The sequence below is a fragment of the Muscardinus avellanarius genome, assembly GCF_963383645.1.
Source record: "Muscardinus avellanarius genome assembly, chromosome: 6".
NCBI lineage: Eukaryota > Metazoa > Chordata > Mammalia > Rodentia > Gliridae > Muscardinus > Muscardinus avellanarius.
This window is the reverse complement of record NC_137791.1, coordinates 44,494,068-44,507,489: the sequence shown is the minus strand read 5'-3', so window position 1 is coordinate 44,507,489 and position 13,422 is coordinate 44,494,068.

Genomic DNA, 13,422 nt, shown 5'->3' with positions numbered 1-13,422 from the left:
TAGAAAGGGATAAAATATTTCCAGATGCTATATCTGAAGGTATATTAATATTCCAACTAGAAATCCTAAAAATTAACAACAATAAAGGCAAACAGTACCATTTAGAGATAGGCAAAAGACTAACATAAAAAATGAATCTTCAAAGATAACCAATCTTAGTTGTCTGTTGGATGGAAAATCTTGTTTCTCTGGTTCTGGTGTGTATTACCTATTTCTTCTTTCTAGCGCTGGTTTTGAAGACATAAATTCCTTCAGTTTCTGTTTGTCATGGAAGCTTCTTATTTCTCCATCTAATTTGATAGAAAGTTTTGCTGGGTAGAAAATTTTTGGCTGGAAGTTGTTTTCTTTCAGAGTTTGGAATATGTTACTCCAAGCCCTTCTGGCTCTCATGACTTGGTTTGGGAAGTCTGGAGTGATTCTAATTGGTTTGCCTCTGAATGTCACTTGGCCCTTTGTTTTTGTTGCCTTTAAGATTCTCTGCTTGGCTTCCACATTGGTCATTTTGACAATTATGTGGCGTGGGGATCCTCTTCTCCGATCCTGTCTAATGGGGGTTCTATAAGTTTCCTGGACCTGTGTATCAACCTCTTGCTCTATGTTTGGAAAATTTTCTGCTATTACTTCCTTGAAGAGATTGTTGATCCCTTTGGTTTCACTTTCTTTTCCCTCCTCTATTCCAATTATTCTTAGGTTAGCTCTCTTAAAATGGGCCCATATTTCTTCAATATCAGATTCCTGCTGTCGGATACTTTTTTTCTAGATTAGAAACTATGCGTTCATTTTTGGAATGATCATCTTCTAAGAGCAAGATTCTGTTCTCCATGTGGTCTAATTGGTTGTTTGTACTTTGAATTGAGGCCTTTACTTCATTAATTGCATCCTTTATCTCTTTTTGGCTCTCTCTGAATTCTTTTCGAAGCACCTCTATATTTCTACAGTTATTTTCCTGATTTGATCTTCTAGAAATCTCTGATTTTCTGTTTTATCGGGTTCTGATGTTGTGGGGTTGTGGGCATTCATTGCTCCAGTATTATTCCTCTTTCCCATGATTTCAGAAGTTTGTGCCTTCTCTGGGTTCTTCCCTTGGGTCACTACGACTTCACTTAAAGTGCTCTGGATCTCGAGTCTGTGGTATCTTGGTCCCCAATACTCCTTTACTGGGTTGTATCACAGAGTCTCCGACCCAGGGAGTCGATACAGGCTGCTTTCAACTGTGGGGGGTGCCAGGTTGCACGTTCTCCTATGGTGTGATATCTCTGCCACCGCCCCTCCCCCACTGGGTCAAGTCCCAGGGAGTACAGTACTGGGATTTCTGCTCTGTGGCCCGCAATTTGAGTCACTGTTCTTGAGTATGCAGATGTAGCTGTACTGGACTCGGTGAATTCACTGCTGCTGCCGCCAGTGGCAATATGGCACTGCTGATACGCCCTCGGCCGTGAGGCTGGCGTATTTTTTCTTCTCTGGTTTTGATTTCCACTCTGAATCCCTGCGGCGTGTGCTGAGCTCAGCCACTGGGAGCTTTAGATGCTTCCTGCGCCAAAAGATCCCGCCTGGCTGTTCCGCAGCGGCTCACCTCGGCTTGCTGTAGCCACCCGGTGAACTCGCCGCTGCCGCCGGCAGTATGGCGCTGCTGCCGCGTCCTCAGGCGTGAGGCCGGTGTATCTCCTCTGTGGCTCTGAGCTCTGTTCTCAGTCCGCTTTCTCTCTGGAGCCTGGTGATTTTTTTGTTTCTCTGGTGATGGTGTTTTCTGGCTATGAAAGGCGCTGATTTTTTGGTAATGGAGATTGGTTGTTAGCGGGGCTCTTAAGCCCTGCTTTTCTCGGTCACCATCTTCCCAGAAGTCCTTTTGATGACTTAAAGATAACATTTCAATATTTCTTTTTGCTTTCTTTCTTACCAGAGAATTTTTTTTAGGTGAAACTATCATACGTTTATTTATTTTTCAGAAAAAAATCTATCCTAATATGGAATATGGACTCTAGATACCCAAAACAATCTCGAAAAAGAACAAAGCTAGAAGATGTATATTTTCTGATTTCAAACCATATAAAGCTACAATAATTGAAACAGTGTAGTACTGTTCTAAAGGCAGATATATAAACCATTGGAGTTAAATAAAAGCCTAGAGATAAATTCTTCCCTATATTGTCAAGTTATTTTTGACAAGGTTTTCACAAACATTTGGTGGAGGAAATAATAATCTTTTGACTAAATATTGTTGAAAAATAATAATTACATGAAAAAGAATAAAATTGGACCCTTACCTAACACCATATACAAATATTAACTCAAAATAGATAAAAGACCTAAATATAAATCTTAATACTATAAACTTTTAGAAGAAAATCTGGGTCATTAAACCTCACAACATTGAAATTGGCAGTGATTTCTTGGATATGATTTCAATGGCACAAGCAACAGGAGGGTAAACAAACTCCCTAAAAATTAAAAAAAAATACTGTATATCCAAAGACAATGTAAACAGACTTAAAAGTTACTGATAGAATGGGATAAAGTATTTCCAAATGCTATATCTGAAGGTATATTAATATTCCAACTAGAAATCCTAAAAATTAGCATCAATAAAAGCAAACAATACAATTTAGAGATATGTAAAAGACTAACATAAATAATGAGTCCCCACAGATAACCAATCTTCGTTGTCTTTTGGATGGAAAATCTTGTTTCTCTGGTTCTGGTGTGTGTTACCTATTTCTTCTTTGTAGTTAATCTCTTTGAGTATTTTCTCTAGCACTGGTTTTGAAGACATAAATTCCTTCAGTTTCTGTTTGTCATGGAAGCTTCTTATTTTCCCCATCTAATTTGATAGAAAGTTTTGCTGGGTAGGAAATTTTTGGCTGGAAGTTGTTTTCTTTCAGAGTTTGGAATATGTTACTCCAAGCCCTTCTGGCTCTCATGACTTGGTTTGGGAAGTCTGGAGTGATTCTAATTGGTTTGCCTCTGAATGTCACTTGGCCCTTTGTTTTTGTTGCCTTTAAGATTCTCTGCTTGGCTTCCACATTGGTCATTTTGACAATTATGTGGCGTGGGGATCCTCTTCTCCGATCCTGTCTAATGGGGGTTCTATAAGTTTCCTGGACCTGTGTATCAACCTCTTGCTCTATGTTTGGAAATTTTTCTGCTATTACTTCCTTGAAGAGATTGTTGATCCCTTTGGTTTCACTTTCTTTTCCCTCCTCTATTCCAATTATTCTTAGGTTAGCTCTCTTAAAATGGGCCCATATTTCTTCAATATCAGATTCCTGCTGTCAAATTTTTTTTCTAAGTTAGAAACTATGCATTCATTTTTGGATTGCTCATCTTCTAAGAGTGAGATTCTATTCTCCATGTGGTCTAATCAGTTGTTTGTACTTTGAATTGAGGCCTTTACTTCATTAATTGCATCCTTTATCTCTTTTTGGCTCTCTCTGAAATCTTTTCGAAACAGCTCTATTATTTCTACAGTTATTTTCCTGATTTGATCTTCTAGAAATCTCTGAATTTCTGTTTTATTGGGGTCTGATGTTGTGGGGTGGTGGGCATTCATTGCTCCATTGTTATTCCTCTTTCCCATGATTTCGGAAGTTTGTGCCTTCTCTGGGTTTTTCCCTTGGGTCACTAAGACTTCACTTAAGGTGCTCTGGATTTCAGTCCCTACTATTCCTTTATTAGGTTGTATCGCAGAGTCTCAGACCCAGGGAGTCAAATGAGGCTGCTTTAGACCATGGGGGGTGCCAGGTTGGGTGTTCTCCTATGGTGTGATATCTCTGCCACCGCCAATTCCCCACTGGGTCAAGTCCCTGGGAGTGCTGTACTGGGATTTCTCCTCTAGGGTCGCAATTTGACTTACTGTTGAAGAGTGCACCGATGGAGCTGTAGTGGACTCGGTGAATTCGCTGCTGTTGCCGCAGGTGGCAATATGACGCCACTGCCACAGCCTCAGCCGCGAGGCTGGCGTATTTCTTCTCTGGTTTTGAGCTCTGCTCTGAGTCCCTGCAGGGTGTGCTGAGCCCAGTCCCTGGGAGCTTTAGATGCTCTCTGCACCGAGAAATCTGTCAAATTCCTCCTGGCTCTTCTGCAGTGGCTCACCTCGGCTCGCTGTCCGCCGCTCCTCTCTGGAGCCTGGTGGGCTGTTGAGTGTGTTGGTCTGGTGCCGTCCGGTGAACTCGCCGCTGCTGCTGGCAGTAAGGCGCTGCTTCCACGTCCTTGGGCGTGAGGCCGGCATATCTTCTCTGTGGCTCTGAGCTCTGTTCTGAGTCCCCCTCCTCTCTGGGGCCTGGTGCTGCAAGGAAAGATGGTGCCCACCGCTCCGCACCGCGGCTCCAGCCACAGCACTGCGGTCTGGTTTCTTTCTGGTGTCTCGTTTTTCCAGCCCTCTTTTTCTCTGTCCCTTGTAATTACATTTTTTGTTTCTCTGCTGATTGTGTTTTCTGACTACGAAAGGCGCTGATTTTGTAGTAATAGAGATTGGTTGTTAGCAGAGCTCGTAAGCCCCGCTTTTCTCTGTCGCCATCTTCCCGGAAGTTCATGAATTTTTAATTTTAACTAACTTTAACTTAAACTTAAGTAGCCCCATAGGACTTAAGTGGTGCCTCGATTCCCCTAGCAGTGCCTCCCCGAATCTTGATGCACCCTTCCACTGCCCCCACCTCCAAGATGTGTTCATCCTTCTAGACTTCCAGATACTTCATCTTCTTTCTCTTGCTTAAAATAAAGTTTTAGCAAATATTTCCACAGATGTGTCCTTCATCTCCCTTCCCTCTTTCTCCCCTTTGTCAATCCACTCTTACTGCTTCAACAATCTCTTCCAATGTGGGCAATCCTGAGGACTTAATGTCTTGGCTCACAAGGTCTCTAAATACATCCTTCCTCTAAGACTTTAAAGAAGAGATGAAGCCGGGCGTGGTGGTGCATGCTTGTAATCCTTGCGCTTAGGAGGCTGAGACAGGAGGATCACACAGGTTTGAAGCCAGCCTCAACTACTTAGTGAGATCCTGTTTCCAAATAAAAATAAAAACTAGGTCTGGGAATATAGCCCGGAGGTAGAATGCCTCTGTGTTCCACCCCCAGTACCACACACGCACAAAAAAAAGATGAAAGATTTTCTGATGAGATAAGGTTTGTATAAATATACTAATATACAATTTGTTTTGGGGTTGCTTTGGAGGAATGTTGGAAACTTTTTTTTTCAGCCCTAGGCTTGGAACCCAGGGGCATTCTACCTCCGAGCTACACCCTCAGCCCTATTTTTTTTTTTTTCCTTTATTTTGAAACAGGTCTCACCGAATTACAGAGGGCCTCACTAAGTAGCTGAGGCTGTCCGTGAACCACAATCCTCCAGTCTCAGCCTCCTGAATGCTGGGATTGTTGGAAACTTGAGGCATAGATGGCTGGGATGGGCCTGGCCCACATGGCAAATCAGATGAGCTCTGTATGACAGGGTTACAAGGACAGATCCGTTCATTTTTGGGAAACAGTTTCTTGCAAAAGGAGCAGTCTACTGATGACTCCTGGGAAGCCTAGAGTGAACAACCTCTTAGGAATCTCAAAAGCAAGAACAAGAAAAGAGAAAAAGAGAAAAAACGGACAGTAAATGGATTGCTAGCAGGTAATTTCCATCCAGTCTACCAAGAGTGTCAAATGGCTGGGAATCTGAAGGAGAAAGTACCAGTCAGGTGTATGATGGTGCACGCCTGCAGTCCCAGTACTTGGGAGGCTGAGACAGGAGGATCACAAGCTTCAAACCAGCCTCAGGAACTTAGTGAGACCCTCAGTCACCTAGCAAGACCCTGTTTCAAAATAAAGAATAAAAAGGGCTGAGACTGTAGCTCCTAGGTAGGATGCCTCTAGATTCAATTCTCAGTATTAAAAAAATACATAAGTAAATAAATGAATAAGTAAAAAAAACAAAATACTACCTTCCTTGATAGTGTACCTTAGATTTCTTTAGTCACTCAGGAGTACTTGCTTTGCTTATTCTTTTAGCCTACTCAGGTATACACACTAAGAGGCTTATGGTTGTGCAGTATTGCCATATACCCTGAGGCGTCACCCCTCAACAAGTGCCTTCTTCACCTGAGCAGAGGTTAACATTTTCTGGTAGCTTCTGGGTGATACCTACCTCCAGGCCCCTCAAACAAATTTTCTTCTAAATTTATATTTATAAATTCAGTTTCTTGTTTTCATTTCTATTTTCAAAGGAAGATTTTATTTGAGCAAGAGTAGCAATCGTAGTGAATATGCACATTTAGCTCTAATTTTGTCAACTATATAATTAGGCAATATTTAATCAGAGAGCCTGGCCTCTTTACTACTTGTGGTGTATCACCGCAAGTGACTTCTTGCTAAAAAGAAAAATTTTAAGATCCTAGGACTGAATATTTTTGTTACCAACCCTCCCATACACAGTAACCGTAAAGAAAATTGAATTTTACTATTGTTATCCTTAGTAAATATGATATTAAACAGAGCATGTGCTTATCATAATAAACTTTTTTGGGGATTTCTTTTGGAAGTTTTAGTCTCATATTTTTACTTTTACTTTTTAATTATAGAGTAATCCATGTTTAGGGAAATTGAATGCCTGGATAAGTAAGGTCATCTGCTATGAATATGTCATGAACCTATTGTCTCTTCTCACTAAACATGGTAAAGAATTACTTCCTCCTTCGATTGTGTTCATCACAATTTATTTAAGCAGTTTCGTATACTTATTACACTCAAGTTGTTTTTCACTGTCATTAACAATATCATGGTTAAGCCAGGGGTGGTGGCACATGCTTGTAATCCATTCGAGAGGCTGAGACCAGATGATAATGGTTTGTGGACAGCCTCAGCTACTTAGTGAGGCCCTCCACAACTTAGTGAGACCCTGTTTCAAAATAATAAAAATTGGGTAGGGGATGTAGCTCGGAGGTTGAATGCCCCTGGGTTCCATTCGCAGACCCACAAAAAACAAACAAAAAAACCAGTATCATGGTTAAAACACTTAAAGTTAAATCTGTTCACATTCTTAAATAAATCTGAGAAATGTATTTTTACAATAGTCCTGGAGAGCAGCTTCATAAAGCTAGTTTTTATTTTATGGCAGGTAATTTGATATGTAAAAAAGTGGTAGCCAGGCATGGTGGCTCACACTTTTAATACCAATATTTGGAAGGCTGAGACAGGAGGATCATGGTTCATGGCCAACCCCAGCTACTTAATAAGGCCCTTTGCAACTCAGTGAGACCCTGTTTCAAAATATATAATAAAAAATAGGCCAGGGGTATAGCTTGGAGGTAGAATGCCCCTGTATTCCCATCCCCAGTACTGCCAAAAAAAAAAGTGGTGGTTTTTTTTGTTTCTCTCTGAGTGTCTTTGCTCAGTAGTAAGGTTGGTTCAACGATTTTATTCAATGTTAAAATGTAAAGGGGCTATTTTTCTTGTGCTATAGAAGATTTGTTAACATTAAAAAGTATTTAATATTTAGCTGGGTGTGGTTGCACTCTTCTGTAATCCTGGTACTTAGGAGGTCAGGAGAGGAGGATTACAGGTTCCAGGCCAGCCTCAACAATTGAATGAGAACCTATTTCAAATAAGAAGAGCTAGGGATTGAGCCAGGAGTGGTGGTGCACGCTTGTAATCCCAGCATTTGAGAGGCTAAAACAGGAGGATCGCAGGTAGCAGACAGCCTCAGCTACTGAGACCTTGTTTCAAAATAAAGAATAAAAAAACACGGCTCAGGGTGTAGCTTGGAGGTAGAATGTCCCTGGATTCCATCCCCAGTACCACAATAAAAAAGTAGGACTGGGGGTGTGGTTCATAGGTAAAATGCATCTGGGTTCAACCTCAAGTACCAAAAAAAAAAAAAAAAAAAGGAATATTTACTGTTACACTATGTGACTTTCTTGTGATTTCCTATGACTTTTACTCTTAGGATTTTAGAAGTTTGGGTGTAACAATAACAACTTTGTGTCCTAGAGGAAGAACCAAATGGCTGGTTGGCTGAGCCCTGGAGGATGTAACAGCAGAGGTTGTGAGACACAGGGCTTTTCAGTTTGTTCAACCTTCCTTCTCTGGGTTTAAAAAAAAAAAAAGGCTCCTGTATTTGAGATGTTTGAATGCAGTCTGCATTAGAAGTACCGAGTAACCTTTCAAGGTATTTTAGATTTAAGAATCTATAATTAGAAAGTATTCCTTGAGTTTGTATCACAAGATTTTACCCTGAAGGCTCCCATCTGTACTAGTGGATCATTCCTCCACGCTTCCTTTCTTCCACAGGCACCCATGTACACTGCCTCTGAAACTCTTCAGAGCATCAGTCATGATAGAGAAAGGCTTTCGCTTCCCTGACTTGCAAGATTATTTCAGTGACTTCCTTGCCACCCTGGCCTGGAGCTGACATGTGACTCTTAGATGGGGAGTATTTTGAACAAATACTGAGGCACGGCAGTCCACTTGGGCAGGCTGCATGCCTGGAAGACAGCAGAGACCCCAGCAGACAAAGTCCCTTCCCTCACGAAGTTTACACTCAGACAGAAGGAGACAAGTAAATCTTTTCTAATAATTGACTAAAAATTGCAGTCAGCAAACTCATTTCTTTTTCCTTTGGTGGTACTGGAGTTCCTGGAAACCCTTCTGCCTCCTGGCTACACTCCCAGACCTATTTTATATTTTTTATTTGGAAACAGGGTCTCTTAAGCCACCAAGGCTGGCTTCGAACCTGCGCCATCTTCCTGTCTCTGCTTCCCAAGTGTGGGGATTACAAGCGTGCCCGGCAACAAACTAATTTGATGGAGCAAAAGCATAGAATAATATTAGATGAGTGAAAGGAAGCCTAATCCAGTTCAGAAGAGTTAAGAAAGGCTTCCCTAAGGCAGCTGCATTTGTCCATGGATGAACAGGGGTTGATCGTGAATGCTGCCCTTTCTTTGTAGAGTGCTGTACTTATTGCCTGCAAACTGAAAGTACATGATTTATTTATTCTGAAAATGATGTCCCAGCCTCAACCCAAACCAATTATATCTGAATTTCTTTAGCCAAGGCCTGGATATTTGGGGAGAGGTTTACTGGGGATTGTATCTAGGTGCGTACAACCCCAGCCCATTGTAATTTTTTTTTAATTTTGAAACAAGGTCTCCCTAAGTTACTGTGTAGTGGTCTAAAGCCTGACATCCTCCTGTCTGAGTCTCCCAAATACTGGGATTACAGCCATGCACCACCACACCTGGCTAAAGGAAAATTCTTTAATAATTAGCACCAGAACAGCATACTTTGCAGGATGAAGAAAAGGTGACGACAAATTCCTGGGCCACAGGCTCATCCACAGGACACTGGAGCCGTGGAAGTTCAGTCATTGTTCATACACAGTGTGGGACTCTGGAGTAACACAGGTCTTTTAGCTAAGGTTTGCTCTCTAGTAACTAGTCTTTTAAGGAAAATTCGTCTGTTGTCCAATATTTAACCACAATACCGGAGAGCCTCAAATTTTTATGACAAATAGGACTGTACTTTCTAGTAGTTCAGTCCCCTGAAATGAGCATGGCTCTTCTGCCAGATGGTGACTCCAAGCCCCATTAAACTTCAAACAGATACTTTTCATCGCATCGGGTTTCTTAATATTTTCATGTGGCTTATTTTGGCCATGTGCTGATGTTAGGAAATTTATTCCATAGACTGGCAGGGTCTCTTCCTCAGCCCTGACCATCGGAAGCATGACTATGGGTAGGAAAGGAGAGAGACTGGGGATATCTGGAGCAGTGATATCCCTGAAGAGCAGACCATCAGAGCCGGTGTGTAGGTTGCATTGCATTGACTTCCTACTAGAGAAGCTCCAGGGTTCTGCTCTGGAATTCACAGAAGGAATCAATAAAAAAGATCACAGAGAGCAGGGTGTAGTGGCACATGCTTGTAATCCCAGCATTTGGGAGACTGAGACAGGAGGATTGCGGTTTGCAGCCAGCCTCAACTACTTAATGAGGCCCTCTGCAACTTAGTGAGACCCTGTTCAAAATAAAGAATACAAAATAGGGCGGGGGTGTAACTCGGAGGTCAAATGTACTTGGGTTCCATCCCCAGACCCACACACACACACACACACACACACAAAAAAAAAAAAAAAAAAAAAAAAAAAAAAAAAAACACAGAGCAGCACACACTGGCCTTCCTGGACTTCACTACTCCTTGCCTAGCATACTAGTACTGGGGATGGAACCCAGGGCCCTCACACCTGCTAGCACACACTCCACCACAGAGCACCTCCCTGCCCTCATAAAAATAAAAAAAATAAAAGAAAGTAAAAAAGTAAAACACATATGTGCAATTTTTTGAACAGAGAGAGTCCATATTGTATATATTATAAGGAGAGGAAATGGGTGTTTTATTCTCTACAAGAAAACCCTTTGTGTGTGTGTTGTGGGCGGTGTGCTAGGGATTGAACCGAGGGGCATTTTACCTCTGAGCTACATTCCCAGTCCTTTTTTAACTTTTGTTTTGCTCACTGCAATTTAGTGAGACCCTTGTTTCAAAATAAAGAATAAAAAATAGGGTTGGGATATAGGCTTGGAGGTAGTATATCTTTGGGTTCAAGCCCTCTAGTATAGAAAAAAAAAAATAAGACTCATAAAGAGATGATATTCCAGGGTAAACATGGTGGGGGGGGTGTAGGGTCAGGTGGGTGGTGGTGGTAGGTATAGTCAGAAGAGAGGGGAAGAGCTGGAGTAAAGTTTTAGATAAGAGGAGAAAAATAGCATCCAAGGATAGGGTGTTCTTCCTCAGGTGGAGAAGCAGAGAGTGGAGTATGATGCCTGAAGTGTGAAACAGTCACTCACCCCTTACCAGCCTGCTCCAGAGGAACTTTTTTTTTTTTTTTGCCCGTTGAAATTTATTTCATTTCTACAGAGCATTTCAAATATACTTTCATTCTTTTATTTTGCTAACAGGCTTATTGAGATATAATTTACATCCTATAAAATTCATTCTCCTAAATATACTTTAGGAGAATTTTGTCTTTTGTGACTGGCTTCTTTTATTTAGAATGATGTCAAGGTCAATCTATGTCAAAGCATATACTGCTACATTTTTTTAAAATTCTTTTTTGTGGTACTGGGGGTGGAACCCAGGGGCTTTCTACCTCCAGGCTATACTCCCAAACCTATCTTATATTTTATTTGGAACCAGGGTCTCACTAAGTTGCTGAGAGCCTCGTTAAGTAGCTGAGGCTGGTTTCGAACCCGTGTGATCCTCCTGTCTCAGCCTCCCAAGCGCAGGGATTACAAGCATGCACCACCATGCCGGCCCTACATTCTTTTTTAAAAATAAAAATAAAAAATAAGAAAATATTAAATAATAAGAATATTTAATAAACTGGGCATGGTAGATTTCAGTGCATTTGGGAGGCTGAGACAGGAGGATCATGGTTTGTAAACAGCCTCAGCTACTTAGGCCCTTTGCAACTCAGACCCTGTTTCAAAATAAAGAATAAAAAATAGGGTTGGGGGTGTAGCTCAGAGGTAGAATGCCCCTGGGTTTCATCTCTAGTACTGCAAAAAAAATTTAATAAAATATTAAATAGTAATAAATTATGAAAATAATAATTTTTTAGTTTTTGGTGGTACTGGGGTTCCCCGAAACCCTTCTACCTCCAGGCTACACTCCCAGACCTATTTTATATTTTTATTTGGAAACAGGGTCTTTTAAGCCAGCAAGGCTGGCTTCGAACCTGCGCAATCCTCCTCTCTCCGCCTCCCAAGCGTGGGGATTACAAGCGTGTGCCACCACGCCTGGCGAAAATAATAAAAATTTAAAATATAATTTATTGCATGTATATACTACAGTTTTTCTCCATTTAGTAGTTGGTGGACATTTGGTTTATTGCTCTTATGAATAATGCTGCTGTGAACATTTTTCTACATAATTTTCGTGTGGACTGGTGTTCACATTTTCCTTGGGTAAACAGTGAAGAGTGACATATTCATTCATGAGTCTCTTCCAAGAGTCTGAGAATTATTGATGAAGGTATCCCAACTGAAAACCAGTTTTGGTTGCAGATGAATGCAGATCCTTTGGTTAAACATAGATTCTAATAAAATTTGCTAGGTTGTTAAAAGATACATACATAAATTATCAAATCATATACAGATGCAGTTTAGTATTCTTAAGGCTACATTTTTTTTTTTTTCCTGAGAGCCTCACTAAGTTGCTGAGCCTGACTTCAAACCTTGCCTCCCAATTACTGGAATTACAGGCATGTGCCATTATGCCTGGCTCAAGGTTGAATTCTTATGCCATTTACAATGTGATCCCATGAATTCTAGGCCTCTGGCCAGTGGCAAATACTTTACTTCCACCCACAAATCCAGGTGTGATGGTACACATCTGTACTCCCAGTACTTAGAAGGCTGAGACAGGGACATCGCAGGTTTGTGGACAATCTCAGCAACTTAATGAGGCCCTCAGCAACTTAGTGAACCTCTGTTTCAAAACAAAAAAAAAAGGACTGTAATGTAGCTCAAAGGTAGAATGTCCCCTGGGTTCAATGCCCGGCACCCCCCCCCCAACACACACACACACACACACACACACACACACTGTCTCTCTCTCTCTCTCTCTCTCTCTCTCTCTCTCTCTCTCTCTCCACAAAGATTTTAGCATTTGTGTATATTTCTTATTTATTTATTTGTATCACTACCCCTGGCTCAGCAGTGTGTATATATATGTATATATATATATTTTTTTTGGGGGGGGGAGCGGGTCTGGGGATGAAACCCAGGGGCATTTGACCTCCAAGCTACATCCCCTGCCCTTTTTTTTTTATTCTTTATTTTGAAACTGTGTCTCACTGAGTTGCAGAGGGCCTCACTAGGTAGATGAGGCTGTCCTCGAACCATGATCCTCCTTCATTTCCCCTCCATTGGAACACCAAAAAGCTTAGCAAAGGAATGCCATTCTTAATTTGATTTTTTAACTTCTTCATAGAGCTGTCATCCTCTGGCTCTTCACCACTCTTCTTGGGAAGAGTCTGCTACAAGACTGGGAGTGTTGCCTGCTGAAGCACTCTATCCCCATTACCTACCTCTGATGTTAGGGCTGATGCTCCTTCCAGAATTCCTTCATGCACAAACAAGCAAATCATAGTACGCATTTATATTTTCCTTTTCATAATCTAAAAAAGAGCACATGTATATATATACAATATGGTGGGTGTTCTCCAGAGTATATAGATCTTTCGCTTTAGCCAGACGTGATGGCGCATGCTTGTAATCTCAGTACTTGGTAGGCTGAGACAGGAGGCTTACAGGTTCGCAGTCAGCCTCAGGTACTTAGTGAGGACCTCTGCAACTTAGATCCTGTTTCAAAATAAAGAAAACAAAATAGGGCTGGGGGTATAGCTCGGAGGTAGAATCCCCTGGGTTCAATCCTAAGTACAACAAAATAAATAAA